This window comes from Pan troglodytes, chromosome 13 (assembly GCF_028858775.2).
Source record: "Pan troglodytes isolate AG18354 chromosome 13, NHGRI_mPanTro3-v2.0_pri, whole genome shotgun sequence".
Taxonomy (NCBI): Eukaryota; Metazoa; Chordata; class Mammalia; order Primates; family Hominidae; genus Pan; species Pan troglodytes.
Window position 1 is genome coordinate 79366144 of NC_072411.2, and position 14422 is coordinate 79380565.

At 41.5% G+C, this 14422-nt stretch overlaps 1 protein-coding gene across 3 annotated transcripts in view; it reads right to left on the reverse strand.

Annotated features, from left to right (window-relative positions):
* Positions 1-14422, reverse strand: part of NFE2L2 (NFE2 like bZIP transcription factor 2) — a 161932-nt gene that overhangs the window by 94526 nt on the left and 52984 nt on the right. For all 3 annotated transcript variants that reach the window (XM_054679127.2, XM_063790592.1, XM_054679126.2), the window contains exons 2-3: positions 13828-13929; positions 9620-9756 (exon numbers count right to left, since the gene is read on the reverse strand). The gene's annotated coding sequence lies outside the window, so the exon portion shown is untranslated. The remainder of the gene's footprint in view (positions 1-9619; positions 9757-13827; positions 13930-14422) is intronic.

A 14422-nucleotide genomic window follows, 5' to 3' on the forward strand; every position in this document is an offset into this window, starting at 1 on the left:
CATCCTCCATAGTCCTCTCAGAGTGATACTGCCTAGAAAAGGGAAGTAGAGGCTGAGTTGGGGGTGAGAGAATGGAAGGAAGGGAGGGTCAAAAGAGAGGAAGACCCAATATCTGGAAACCAAAGAGGAACACTGAGGGGAGAATAGAAATGTCTCCATTTAAACCTTCTTTTATGTCTCCTCATAAAATTGTAGGTCAAATCCACATTACTCACCTCTTCTCTGTGGAGTTTATTTGCTTTTGGGGAAACACAATAAAGTACTAAGTCCTGCTATAAGACAGGGCACATGAAGCCAGCACCTGGCTTGCACATTCAATTTATTCTTCAGTCATTCATTCATTTATTATTTAACGATATTTATTGAGTACCTATCAGGTGTCAGATACATGCTAGTGCTGGAGAGTGAACACTGATCGAGACAGATATTCTTGTCTTAAAAGCATTAATAGTCAAGTGGGAAAACAAACAAAATAGTTAGAATATGATAAGTGCTATGATATGAGAAGGTTATGGGTGTGCATAGCAGGGACAAATCAAAGTCAGAGGTAGGAGGGAGGTCAAGGAGGACTTAGGGAAGAGGTGGTGTTTAACTGGAGATCAGAGGAATGTGCAGGAATTAGCGAGGTGTAGGGAAAAGTTGAAGAGAATTTTCTAGGAATGTGAGACAGTCCAGAGGCAACAGAGTACAGTGAACCCATGGAACTGACAGAGGAGAGGAAACTGTGGCAAATGAGGTGGGAAAGGTCATCTGTAAACAGATCTTAACTTGTAAATCAAGTTTACATGTTTAGACTTTATCCTAAAGGCAATGGGGAAGCTATAGATGGCTTTAAGCATCTGTAAGTGATGCTTACACAGTGAAAGACCTGTTCAGATTTGTGATTTAGAAAGAACACATGACAGGATAATATGCGAAGTATTAATGGAATGTATTCTCTCCACTCATTTCTCTACCTGGGCTCTGGGCTGCCCATCTGCTCCTTGCCTGCCACCAACATACACATACATAGACAAACATGCACACACCCCACCTCACTCTTTTGCCAGGAGAGTGGAAAGCAAATTAATGATTGTAGAGATTGTCTGCTGCTGAGAGAAATCTAGACTCTACATTGCACAATTTAAATACAAAGGGCTCTGCACTTTAACTCAGAGATGAAACAATTAAAATGAAACCAACTCATACAAATGTGTAAATGTGAATTGGTTTTTCACCTCTATGCTGTGAGGGGAGAAGAAATGATCTGATCAGAAAGCAGATGTGCAGGGCAAAAGGAAGGAATGTTCCTGGATTACTTCATGGCATTATGGGGGACATGGCTGCCCCTTTCTGAGATGAAGCTACATGGGACCTGCACGTGCACCCAGACAGCCCATCCCCACCCTTCAAAGCTAGCAGGATCTGGTACCTTAGACAGCACACTGGGGCCTGCCTGTGCTGAGAGAATAGGCAACAATGGTATTAGCGGCTCAGGCTAGCTTTAGAGTGACCCCAGAAATGACTAGATGGACAGCTCCCCCAGCCCCACCCGCTACTCACACATGGACCTCCATCTTCTTCCCCACTTCCCTTGGGTAGCCAGCCCCAGGAGGCCCAAGAGTAAGAGGCAAGAACAGGGGAAGGAAGGTTTGAAACTGAATTCTGAACTGAAGTATTTATGGAATCTCAGTTGACAAATCACTGAATTCATTTAAGATAATCTAGATGAAGTTGTCCACCAGGAGGAAGGCTGGAGGTTCAGATTCCAAAATCAAATTTACTCCAGGAAAAAACATCCCATGACTGCACACCTGAGGATTTGTGGACTCTTGCATCTGTGAGACTCCTTGCTCATTACACTCACATGGCTACTGCATGGTGAATGGTTTGAGATGAAGATTGGAAACAGGGGTGTAGGTGAGACCTGATGAGAGTAGAGGGGAAAGAAGACAACAAAAAAGGTAGGAGAGGTATTCAGGTGGCAGGATCAAGAGTTCTTGGTGATGCAATTGGACATGAGGTATGATGATGAGAGCAGTGAGGAATGATACACAAGTGACTAGCTGCAGCAATGAGTCCATGGCAGTGCTTGCTACCTCCAGGGGGAACTCAGGAGGAGATACACAGATTTGAAGAGAAAATGAGTTCAGTTTGAGTTTAAGATGCCTGTGGAACCTATAGGGTCTGAAGCTCAAGAGAAGGGTTGGAGATGGAGAGAGCTATCTGGGAGCAGGTAGATAGTGCCACAGATACTCAGGAAAGAGAAAGTATCAAAAAGGAGGATATGTTAAATGCTGCCATCAGGTCAAATAAGGAGAGAACTGAAAAGTTCCCCTTGAATTTAGCTACATGGAGATCATGGGTTATTTTGGAGAGAGGAATTTTGGAGAGTGAGAGGGAGGTGAGGAAGTTAAAACAGTGAGTGGACAACTTTTCCAAAAAGTTTAACTGGCAAGAGAAGAGAGGACGGTAGATGGAAGAGGATGTGGCTTTTTTAGTCTGAGAAGGGAGGAGCCAGTGGAGAGGAAGGGGTTGAATATAAAGGTAGGAGTATGAAGGAATAACTGAGAGAGTGAGGTCAATGAGAAGTCAGAGAGAGATGGGACCCAGAGCATCAGGCCAAGAGATTGGCCTTGGATGGAGGTAGGGGGAGTTTTTCTGTTATAATAAGAGGCAAGGTCAAAAAAATGTATAAAGATGCAAGTAAGTTTATAGGTTGTGGGTGGGTGTGGTGGCTCATGCCTGTAATGCCAGCACTTTGGGAGGCCAAGGCAGGCGGATTGCTTGAGCTCAGGAGTTTGAGACCAGCCTGGACAACATGGGAAATCCCATCTCTACAAAAAATTAGCCAGGTGTGGTGGCATGCACCTGTAGTCCCAGCTACTCAGGAGGCTGAGGTGGGAGGATCACCTGAACCCAGGAGGTTGAGGCTGCAGTCAGCCATGATCATGCCACTGCACTCCAGCCTGGGTGACAGAGTGAGACCCTGTCTCAAAAAAAAAAAAAAAAAGTGTATAGGTTGTTATGGAAAACTGAGACTGCTCACATCTCACAACATCCACACCCACCCAACTCTGATATGTGGGGGAAAAAAAAATCACCAATTGAGAATGAGAAGGTAGAGAGGCCAACATAGGGAGGTGCAGGAAGAGGCAAATCCTTGAAATAGCCCCTCTGGAGGCTGAGAAAACAAGCAGGCCGGGGAATAGAGTAGGACTGCCGGCAGCAGTGAGGTCCCACTTGAGGTTGCTGAGCATAAATTTAAGGTAGCCCCAATCTGTGTGACAGGGTGATTTTTTCCTACAGTGCCCAACAGCCTAGGTAAAGGAATGGCCAAGACAGACAGCTGGATTCAGGGTACACACTCTAAAATTTGTCAGGCAGATAAACCAGAAGAATAATGAAGTAATGGAGTTGAGAACACTGGTCAGAGGCCAATGTTATGAGTCATGGAGTCCTTCCTCAGTAGATAAGGAATAGGGGACAGCAAGCATATTATAGATAAAGAGAAAGGAGAAAGCAGAAAGACTGCAGATCTTAATAAGTTTGGAAGATAAACAGTGAAAATAACCAAATGAAAAGAACTGGAGGACTTATAAGTCAAGGGTTCAGAGGTGCTGTGGTTTGTTGAAGACATGGCCTAGGGGTGGCCATGGGATTGAGTGATTGAAGCACAATGGAGAAGGTAATTGGAGATGGAATCAAGAAACTGAGAAGTCAGGTATGTTTCACAGAAATACCTAGATAGCTAAAGAGGGGGAGGGATAGCATTAGGAGAAATACCTAATGTAAATGACGAATTATTGGGTGCAGCACACCAACATGGCACATGTATACGTATGTAACAAACCTGCACGTTGTGCACATGTACCCTAGAACTTAAAGTATAATAATAATAAACAATGGTCATTGAAGAGGCTGGGTGTATCAGGGAGTTTGCTGACGATGGAATGAGATTCCCAACGTCATAGAGGAAAAGTTTCAGAGGAAAGGGAATGTAAGAGATATAAGAAAAGAAGTTTTTTGTAATCTCACATACTCAACCAATACAACACTTCCAGTCACCAAAATGTCTGGAGGTTTTCCTCTACCTACAACCAATTCTTCAGTGGACATAATTATCCTATAATTTAACACAATTTTCCTATAATCACTATCTACGTGGAGATAGCATTAGATCCCACAGGCAGAAGGCTCAGTCTCCCAAGATTGCTTCCACTTCAGATGCCAATTCCAAGTAGTAGGTTGTTACCTATACTTCTGACGACTGGTCATAAATTGGGGGTTCCTATGAGGATTCCACTCCTCGGGTTCAATTAGTTTGTTAGAGCAGCTCACAGAACTCGGAAACACCGCTTACATTACCCATTCATCACAAAGCATGTGATGTGGTTTGGATCTGTGTCCCCACCCAAATCTCTCATCGAATTGTAATCCTCAGTGTTGGAGGTGGAGCCTGGTGGGAGGTGATTGGATCATGGGGGCGGATTTCCTCCCTGGTGCTGCTCTTGTGACAGTGAATGAGTGCTTTCAAGATCTGGTTGTTTAAAAGTGTGTGGCATCTCCCCACTCCCTCTCTTCCTTCTGCTCTGGCTATGTAAGATGTGTGTGTTTCTTCTTCTCCTTCCACCATAATTGTAAGTTTCCTGAGGCCTCTTCAGAAGCAGAAGCTGCTGTGCTTTCTGAACAGCCTGCTGAACTGTGAGCTGATTAAACCTCTTTTCTTTATAAATTACCCAATCCTAGGTATTTATAGCAGCGAGAAGGGACTAATACAGGATGTTACAAAGGATATAGATGAATAGCCAGATGGAAGAGATGCACAGGGCGAGGGATGGGGGAAGAGGCATGAAACTTCCCTGCCCTTTATAGACATTCTACCCTCCAGGGACCTCTACATGTTCAGCAACCTGGAAGCTCTCAGAACTCTGTCCTTTGGGTTTTTATGGAGGCTTTATTAGGTAGGCATGATTAATTACATCATTGGTAATCAACTCATCTTTCAGCCCCTCTACCCTCTCTAAAAGTTGGAAGGTAAGGCTGAAAGTCCCGACCCTCTAATCATGCCTTGGTCTTTCCGGTGATCAGCACCCCTCTTGAAGCTATCTAGGGCTCCCCAGCCACCAATGTCTTATTAGCATACCAAAGGCACTCTTATTGGAGAGTCCAAGGGTTTTAGGAGCTGTGTGCCAGGAACCAGGGGAAGAGACCAAATATATATTTCTTTTCCTTTTTTTTTTTTTTTTTTTGAGTCACTCTGTTACCCAGGCTGTAGTGCAGTGACGCAATCTCGGCTCACTGCAACCTCTGCCCCCTGGGTTCAAGTGATTCTCCTGCCTCAGCCTCCCGAGTAGCTGGGATTACAGGCTCCTGGCACCATGCCCAGCTAATTTTCGTATTTTTAGTAGAGACGGGGTTTTACCATCTTGGCCAGGCAGGTCTTGAACTCCTGACCTTGTGATCCACCTGCCTTGGCCTCCCAAAGTGCTAGAATTACATGCATGAGCCACTGCGCCTGGCCCAAAAATATATTTCTTGTCACAATATCACAGGGTGGAATGGGAAACTGAGTCTAGTATGAGGATGAGAGTTCATAAAAGGATAACTCATTGAAAGAACCTCCCTCTAGGACACACATTAAGGATACTGAGGGTCTGAGGGATGGTGGGTTTAGTGGGCTGCACAGATGCAGAATTAGTGGGAGTGGAAGAACATTTAGGCCTCTTAGCCTTCAGCTTTGTCCTGGGTGTGTCATACTTCCAAGGCTCCTGAGTCTCTGGAAGGAGTGAGCTGAGTATTGATTCCAGGGATAGGTTCAGAGCTGAGGGTTGCTGGTGTGCAGCACTGGACTGGTGTGGTCTTTGAGATGAATGCAGGCCTGTCCCAGCTCCTTCACTCCCTCATATGCCATACTGTCTCAGTACCTCTCTGCATGTTCATTTTAGGGCTTGATTTTGTCTCTAAACTTAGAGCCCAGGAAAAAGTATTCAGTATCCTTAGAGCACTAGGAGTTGTGTTGGCAAAGACAGATAGCCTGACCCATTATAATATTAACTAATTTCAACCCACACTAATTATCAAAGGTACTCATTTAAGGAAAGATGTGGTGTTTAGAGTAATCTTGTGGAAAGACTGCTTTCACTTAAAAAAAAATGGGGCCAGGTGCAGTGGCTCACGCCTGTAATCCCAGCACTTTGGGAGGCTGAGGCAGGAAGATCACGAGGTCAGGAGTTCGAGACCAGCCTGACCAACATGGTGAAACCCTGTCTCTACTAAAAATACAAAAATTAGCCGGGTGTGGTGGTGCATGCCTGTAATCCCAGCTACTCAGGAGGCTGAGGCAGGATAATTGCTTGAACCCAGGAGGTGGAGGTTGCAGTGAGCCAAGATCACTCCATTGCACTCCAGCCTGGGTGACAGAGTGAGATTCCATCTCAAAAAAGAAAAACAAAAAGGATAGAGACAGAATTTAAAAGTTCTCTGACACAACAAAAATTGATTTTTTTTCTTAAATATGAAAGATTCACTTAGTTTTTTGTTTTGGCCTCAGGTTGGTTTATTTATGCACTATATTTGTTTTTATTCCCATGGTGATCTTTTCTTCTTTCTTTTTTTTTTTTTTCTCCCCTGCAGTTCAGTGGTGCCTTCTTGGCTCACTGCAACCTCTGCCTCTGGGGTTCAAGTGATTCTTATGCCTCAGCCTCCCGAGTAGCTAGGATTACAGGAGCACACCACCACGTCTCACTAATGTTTTGTATTTTTAGTAGAGACTGGGTTTCACCATGTTGGCTAGGCTGGTCTCGAACTCCTCACCTCAAATGATCCGCCCGCCTCGGCCTTCCAAAGTGCTGGAATTAAAGGGGTGAGCCACCGCACCTGGCCGTGTGGCGATCTTTTGCTGTTGCTGTTTAAAAGACACAGGTCACCTTTTAGCTTCTGTCCAGTTCATTACACATGAACAATTTGGTTTTCTTTAGAACACTCTTGAGCCCTTGAAATGTCATACATTGTAGGGGCCAGTTTTCTTATGTTTTCCCTGTCAGCAGATTTTGTTAAAAACATCTTGCTGGTAGACCCTATTTTATTAATGATGAGATTCAATGAACCCCTGAAGGGTAAGGTTTTTTTTTTTTTTAATCTCTTTTGATGGGGTTTGATGTAAACCTCAAAGGTCTTCTCTCTATGTCTGTTCTATTCCTTTTCTCTTGCATTATTAATTCACCCATAAATTCCAAACTTCTAATGAAGTGTTACCTTCATGCTAACTTTCTAAGTTTCAGGGCAGCATCTGGTGACATAGGGATCATTTTACAGCAGTGTCACAGCATCAGTTGACAAGAGGGTCAGTAAATAGCATTGTTATGGATCTTAAATGAATCCAATACTTATAGCAAACCAGGTGGCGTGGAGTTTGGCTGTATCAGATGTGCAGGATAATGATGCAAATGACCATGCTTACACAACCCCTCTGCATGACTTAGGAACAATGCCTACATTATCTTTAAGATACAGAAAACACAAGTAACATGTAAGAGACGCTGTTAGAGTCAGTTCCCCTGATCACTAATATCAGTGTGTCGTCAGTCATTTTTTGTATTCCCACGTAACTGATTAAATCTATTTGGGAAAAAGTGTCGGCCATCGTATCTTAGATTCTGTTTCTTAAAAAAAAAAAAAAAAAGGAAGAGTGAGTTGGGGGAGGGCTGTTGATGGCAGTTTGCTGCCGCTGAGTCTGGCCTGCTGTTTTTCTGGCATTTTTTCATCTGTGCTGCCATCTAGAGAGGAGAATTGGAAACACGCAAAAATAAAGTCCCAAGATGGAGTTCAGGGAAAGTGGATACTGTGTATTTATTTGTAGAAAACTGGAAGAAACATCATGAGATTTGGGACTATAAATTTATGTTTTTCTCTTCTCTCTCTCTGTCCCTCCAAGATCCAAAACAGGACTTGGATATCTGTTTCTCAGTTTTTATGAGGACATTCCAGGCATTGCTGGGAAGCCATTTCCTGGATTCGAACTGACTCCTTACATACCTAAAATTCAATTGTATAAACTTTCTGGGACCTCTAAATTGTCAGGAAGTGGTCTCACTTTTCTACAGTTGAAACATTGCTGGAAATGCTCACATTCCCAGTCCTGTAGGATTTGGAAATAAAACGGCAGCTTTTTGTGTGTGAATTAACAAGAGAAAGAAGTCCTTTCAACACAGTGGAGCAGTTTCCTGAAGTCTGTGCCTTCCACAGAATCTACCAGATCTGCGGGATGTTTATAGGTGAAACGTTGGTCAAATGAATTTGGGGATTGCAAGGTAAAACAATGTTAAGCAGTTTTTATAGGCTTTAATTTACCAGTGTCCACTGCCAGCTTGCAAGAGAGGAAAATGCTGGGCAAGCTTTCCCAAACTTGTTTGACCTTGAAACCCTGGGCTTTTCATAGACCTGGTGTTGTGTGGCGCTTACATTCGGAGCTATTACAACAGGGAAAGGACGTCAGCCTGCTGCATGCACACTACGCACAAACACCAGTCCTCCCTGACCCCATCCTATTCCTTCTCTCTGTGTCTCAATATTTTTGAAGTTTTGTTTTGGTTTGAGTAGAGACTGGGGAATTTAACTACTTTTTTTCTCTAGCAGGATTGTAACAGGAGTAGGATCTGTTTGATACTTGCTACTCCCAGGTAAAACAAAGTAAGTTTACCTAAAAAATATGCCAAATTTTCTCTCTCAGCTTACATGTCAAACAGCACATAGTAAGATAGTCTTTTTACTCAGCACACATTTAGTGTGCTCTAATTCTGTGTAAGGTACCACTGGGAGGGGAGAACAGAGAGAAATAAAATATGATCCTTGACTTAGTCAAATCATTAAATAGATGGAGTGATAAGCTTATACACAGATTACTACAAGATCCCTTATACAGATAAATAATGGTCATACTAGATTTAGTCATCATAACTGAAATAATAGGGTTTAGTTTATGTGGAGCAAGGCCATGGAAACTATCCATGGAAAAAGAAACTAATAGTCTTACAGAAACTCTGTTATAGTGGCATCCATTGTTAGAGCATTTCACCTTATTTAAAAAAAAAAGAAAAAGTCAATGGCAAAGAATATCTGTCTGTATTAATTCTGGAAAGTGACATTCTTGATGAAACTAAGTGAACAATATTAATAATGCTTCTCTTTAGATAATTTTTCTGCATTTTAGGAGATGGACCATATAATTCATAGTTTTGACTCAAAAAGTAATGTCTCTATTTAGGTATTAATAAGGATATGATCCCTTACAAGGGATACATATTATTTCCACTTCATGAAAACAACAGGGGCTCAGAGAATAAGCTTGTTTAATAGCTTGTAAAGGGCAGGCTTGGAATTCAAATCCAGTTCTGTCTGGCCCCAAATTGTTATTTTTGTTTCCCTTTTTGTGGGGCAGAGTAATTTTAGAAAATGTTTGCGTACTCTCTGATTTCTATAGCCTAAAAATATGATGCCAAAGAAAAATGAGGAAAACAGCTTTCCTGAGCTTTAGAGAATTACACATACACAAATAGGAGACTATAAGCTTTGTGAGAGCAGAAACCTCAAGGCCATATCTGTTCTCTTTGCCACACTAAGCCCAGAGCTTAGCACATACCTGGCATATAGATCCTCATTAAAGATTTGCTCAATGAGGCACATATGAATGATAGTGTTTGAGATTAGGTGGTAGGCACTCATGAAAACTTTCAATATCTTCTTGTATTTTTTGCAAGATAGTCCACAGTTTTGAATCTGCAAAGGAGAAATAAGATAAAGGTTAATGCAGGCCATTTGAAAGTATGCCTTACCTCCTCATGAAATGGTCTGAATCTGATCAAGGGCAATTTTCACATTTGTGATTGTACTTTCCAGTTAAAACTCAATAATTAATTAATCATATTGTGAGTCAATTTGTGGATGATTGAGAACCTTCCCCTGCATAGTTGTTTGGTCATTCCCCAACAAATTCATTCCCTGAAAATGGCTAAAAAAATTAGGCTTGAAGTAAAACTAGATTTGAAGGCAACGACTAAATCCTCTTTATATCTGTATTCCTAGAACACATTCCTAGAATATATTGTGCTTTATAATAAGAGCACAATATATTTTGAACTAGGAAGGAAGAAAAAAGAAAGGGTAGCAAAAAGGAAGAAAAATGAGAGTTAGGAATCTTGGATTTAAGCCTTGGGTTGACAACGTGAATTTGGGCCAGTCATTTCTTCATTTTGTTTCTCAGTTTCCCTTTTTGGAAGCCAGAGGAGTTGACCTAGTTGACCACTAACACACCTCCAGATTCTAATTGCCTGTGGAAGAGAGACTGGGGTCATTCTTGGTATAAACATGCCCATGCTTCCTTGTGTCCACTAGGGGGCACTGTAGTACTAGCGCAGTGGCCTCCATCTTCCAATTTATTCAATTCTGTTGACAGTATTTTTCCTGTTTTAGTCCCCTGGAAAACATTCTTTACCTTTAACTTTCAAACTCAAATTTACACTACAAAGTATGAGATTTAATTTGGTAAGGAAAGCTGGATAAACATAGGAAGAATGTAGTTCAATGATTTATATTGCTTAAAAGAGAAATTAGAATCACAGAGCTATTTGCATAGTTAGGTTATAACACGTTAAGATTTTCTGTGGTCCAAAAGGGGGGCTTTGAAACTCTTTTAAAGGAAAACAAAGTGGAAAAAATTGTAATTACCAGAATAACAAAAACGTAAACTTAATAAGTATGTCAAATCTATGTGAAGACAACTATAAAATTGCCAAAGCTTAAACAGAGATATACCATGTTCTTGGATAAGAACACTCGGCATTTAAAAATTTTTAAATTATTCCCCAAATATATTCATAAATATAATACAATTCCAATGGAAATGCCAATGGAATTTTTTTTGAAACTTTACAAAAGAGTTCTGAAATTCCTTGAGAAAAATTAAACTGAAAAGAGTCAAGAAAAAAAGACAACCATTTGAGAGGAAGGAGGATTTGAACTGCTAGATTTTTTAAAAAAGATAAAACAGCTGAAATTAAAACAGTAGCATAATGACAGCAAAATAAACAAACAAATCAATAAAACAGTGAGTCCAGAAACAAACCCAAGTATGGTGTCCTGGATGTGTTTGTGTGTCTGGGGTTTGTGTGCTTTGGTATTTGGCATCTCAACACTTTTCCTGTTATAGAAACTGAAAAAAGGCATATCTTCCTCTTCTAGACAGCAAGGACATCAGCACATAACTGAAGTTTGTCCAGTGGGATTCCCACATTGAATCCAGAAGGAGTGATGCAAAGATGCAGAAACCATCAAGCTATCTACTGAGACAGTGATGATGTCAGTAATTCAGGAGAAGAGAATGTCTGGTGGTGGCACTGTCCTTAGTTTCTATTTAGGCTCTTCCTGTAACAGTTCTTCACCAAGTTCTGGCAGCATTCTAATCAGACTATTCCTTCAGTGGTCCTTGGCTGATTCATCTGCTGCCAGCCTCCTTTGGCTCCTGTCTGATTTCTGAGCCTGATTTTTAACTTTCCCAAATAATTTTGTATATAGATACTGTTACTCTTTCAGTAAATTCCATTCTATTTAATCTACCTAGAATTGGTTACTAATGCTGGCAAATAGGAATTCTGACTTGTACAGAAACTGGTAATGGGGATTCGGTTACACACAACAGACTTTCAGGGAAATCAGGAGAATCTGGGTATGCAGACTCATTGTGTTTGAAGATAATAAAAACCAATTAATATTCAAAGATGAGACTCTGGAAACCCACAGCTTATAGTAGTAAAATAGCTAATGAAATTAATAATGCCTGTGAGCATTAGGATTGAGTTGGGTATTAAAGACAAGACCGTGGGGGACAGAATTGCTGTTGTCACAGAACAGTATGAAGGAAATGAGGAATTCAAGAGCTGGGTGCTAAGGCTAGCTGCTTCATTTGAAGACATTAACAAATGAAAATCTCTAAATTCTCATCTTAAAACATGAACTGAAACCCAAGCTGTGAATTTGTTAAAAGAAACTTTTATAGCCCTAGGATGGAGATAGCTATAAACCAATATTTGTTCTTGTTGATTGCTGATTTGCAAATCAGTCGAATTCACCTCCTTACCTGAGGTCTTAGAAGAGCATATGTTAAAGTGCTGATTCCGAAAGAGTAAGATCTTTAAAATTAAAATGCTATATAGGGGAGAATTTGAAGAACGCAGAGACTCCTTGCCCCCAAACTCTCAGCCTTCTTTGCAGCTGAAGCTTTTATTATAAAGCTATTTCTCCTTTGTTTGAAGAGGCTGAAACTCCCTAGTTTGAGGGAGTTACCTTATAGGAGGTTCTCTTATACCCTACTCTTACTCTGCACTATCTCCAGATCTGTAATTAGAGTCAAACTCGCTGGGCGCGGTGGCTCACACCTGTAATCCCAGCACTCTGGGAGGCTGAGGTGGGCGGATCACCTGAGGTCAGGAGTTTGAGACCAGCCTGGCCAATATGGTGAAACCCTGTCTCTACTAAAAAATAACAAAAGATTAGCCAGGGATGATGGCAGGTGCCTGTAATCCCAGCTACTCGTGAGGCTGAGGCAAGGAGAATTGCTTGAACCCAGGAAGTGGAGGTTGTGGTGAGCCAAGATCACGCCACTGTACTCCAGCCTGGGTGACAGAGCAAGACTCCGTCCCCCGCCCCAACCCCCCAAAAAATTCTACTGTGCTTCAAGAGGCCAGTTTACAAAGTGAAGCTCAGTAAGATATATCTCAAGCACCAAAGAAATTGAAGAACTTTGCTAATTAATCTGTGGGATGTGAGTTAGAATTGATTTTAAGAATGTTGAATGAAGAAGAAGAGGACATGATTTGAGATTGGGTTGAATTTACTAATAGGGCTTACAAGAGATTCTGGATTATTCTAGTTTGAGAAGCTAGGAATAATTCTGTTTGCTCTGCTAAATGTTCATTGACATTTAGACTGAGGGGTGAGTCATACAAAATAAAGTTGAGATGCAAATCTCTTAGGTAAAATGTAAATGAACAAAATTTTAAATTTTAGGAGACAGGAATGCTGGATTAGATTTGTCATATCTGACCCAACCACCCACCTCAATTTTGTCTTCCAAAAAAGGGTCTAGCCAGTTGCAGTGGCTCACACCTGTCCCAGCTACTTGGGAGGCTGAGGTGGGAGGATCACTTCACCCAGGGGTTTGAGGCCAGCCTGGGCAACATATCGAGACCCTGTCTCTAATTAAAATAAAAATCATAAAAAGGTCCAGAAAACACTCTTTACAAAGGCCTTGAGAAACAAATCTATGAGGGAAGGGTCAGTATAAAAGTGATTTAGAGAACGTTTCATGTAGACCAGCGATGATGCTGAAAAAAGGCTACAGTTGAATTTGGCTTACTGAGTTTCAGAGGGATGGCAGGATCCCAGAGTGACGTGGTCTAGGTAGCACATTTGCATGGGGCTAAGTTGAAAGTTAGTAGGTCAGTGTGAAAATTAGAATGCTCTGACTCATGGATTCTTGGGAGGTGACTAACTGATCATGGAGTCCCCAGGACTGAAATAAATAAGCAGTCACTAAGGTCCTACTTGATTTGTATAGCAAACAAGCAAACAAACAAAACCTTTATGTCTAGAAAAGAGAGACGGTATCCAATTTCCAGATATGAATGCGTTCTCAGACACAGTTAAAGGAAATCTGAGTACCCTCGAGGAAGTGCCTACTTGAGTCTACCTCCTGGAATACAAAGGGACTTGTGGCCGTTTATTAGGACAGTTGTGAATGATGAAGCAGAGATAGTTCACTTTCATCTGGTACAGACAAGAATATAGCTTTACCTTCTTGCCACAGGATTACATCACCTTTTGGACCCTGGGTCAAAATGAAGTCAGCAGAAAGCTTCTTATTTCCTCATTTCACATGATATCAGATTATTCATCCTATACAAGTGGGGACAAAAGAGTAGAAAGCAATAAATACCTTGGATACCTTGAAAAAAATACATGAGCGCTCGAGTGGGAATTTTTCAAGGGTCCAGTGGTATACAGAACATGTTTGGCTATAATTCTAAAGTGAGAGATAAACTGTTGTACCTGAGCTCCTTACCAATATGAAGAGGTACTATTTTGGTGGACCTCTTTGGATATTAGAGGCTTGCTACTAGGTCCCAGTGGAACACCTAACCCTGAGACACCAAGTGACTTTGCGTCGTAATTGCCTATCAGGATCCAGGTGTTAATTCAGGCTCATAACTCACCAGGCCTGGATAGTCCTGAGGATGAGTGAGTTTAGTGAGCACGTTGCTTGTATTCTCCTGCTACTTACGTCTGTCACACTGCTGCCCCTCTCTAGCTTACGTGTGAGTGTCTCATGGGGTATTCACTATGTCCAATTGATTTGAGAGGAAAAAATTAAAATCCTGGTTTACAGATC